Here is a 1,416-nt window from a genome sequence, read left to right on the forward strand (position 1 = left end):
TTGTTCTTGCCTCATGGAGTCCAAAAGAAGAGTTAGAGTATTATAATTGTTTTAGGTAATAATATATATATAATTATCTAAATTCCCCAACGCCCCCACGTTTAAATATTGATAAAGTAGCGGTGAAGCCTGACACACTTTCTGAGTTAGTGACCGTCCTTTCCCAGATAACCGCTGAATAGTTATGTAAGTAAGTAAGTTTATTCAGGTATACACAAATACAGTTACATAGAATTATCATACATAATTACCCAACAAAAGGCAGCAGTCAGAATGATAACAAATTCCCACTACAGGCAGCACACTCTACCAATATTCAAAACTCTAAGCCTACTTACCATACAAAACATCCATACTTATTACTTATTACATACATAAACCCTCCCCTCAAACATCTTACCAACCTCAACAGAACACATGATCATAACACAAGGCACAGATCACTCTTTGATGTTCCTCGTGTCCATCTCACGCTACGCAAAAACTCAATGCACATAAAAGGCCCTAAAATCTGGAATTCATTACCTGTGAATGTAAAAGAAACACTGTTTATAAATTAAAGTCTCTTCTCAAAAATCACTTACCCACAACTAAATAAATACTGAATAATTGTATCTCATAAATTGTATCTCATAAATGTTTTTCATTATTGTATCATGACCTGGAGTTTACCTGGAGAGAGTTCCGGGGGTCAACGCCCCCGCGGCCCGGTCTGTGACCAGGCCTCCTGGTGGATCAGAGCCTTATCAACCAGGCTGTTGCTGCTGGCTGCACGCAAACCAACGTACGAGCCACAGCCCGGCTGATCAGGAACTGACTTTAGGTGCTTGTCCAGTGCCAGCTTGAAGACTGCCAGGGGTCTGTTGGTAATCCCCCTTATGTGTGCTGGGAGGCAGTTGAACAGTCTCGGGCCCCTGACACTTATTGTATGGTCTCTTAACGTGCTAGTGACACCCCTGCTTTTCATTGGGGGGATGGTGCATCGTCTGCCAAGTCTTTTGCTTTCGTAGTGAGTGATTTTCGTGTGCAAGTTCGGTACTAGTCCCTCTAGGATTTTCCAGGTGTATATAATCATGTATCTCTCCCGCCTGCGTTCCAGGGAATACAGGTTCAGGAACCTCAAGCGCTCCCAGTAATTGAGGTGTTTTATCTCCGTTATGCGCGCCGTGAAGGTTCTCTGTACATTTTCTAGGTCAGCAATTTCACCTGCCTTGAAAGGTGCTGTTAGTGTGCAGCAATATTCCAGCCTAGATAGAACAAGTGACCTGAAGAGTGTCATCATGGGCTTGGCATCCCTCGTTTTGAAGGTTCTCATTATCCATCCTGTCATTTTTCTAGCAGATGCGATCGATACAATGTTATGGTCCTTGAAGGTGAGATCCTCCGACATGATCACTCCCAGGTCTTTGACGTTGG

Source organism: Cherax quadricarinatus, chromosome 57 (assembly GCF_038502225.1).
Source record: "Cherax quadricarinatus isolate ZL_2023a chromosome 57, ASM3850222v1, whole genome shotgun sequence".
Classification (NCBI taxonomy): Eukaryota; Metazoa; Arthropoda; class Malacostraca; order Decapoda; family Parastacidae; genus Cherax; species Cherax quadricarinatus.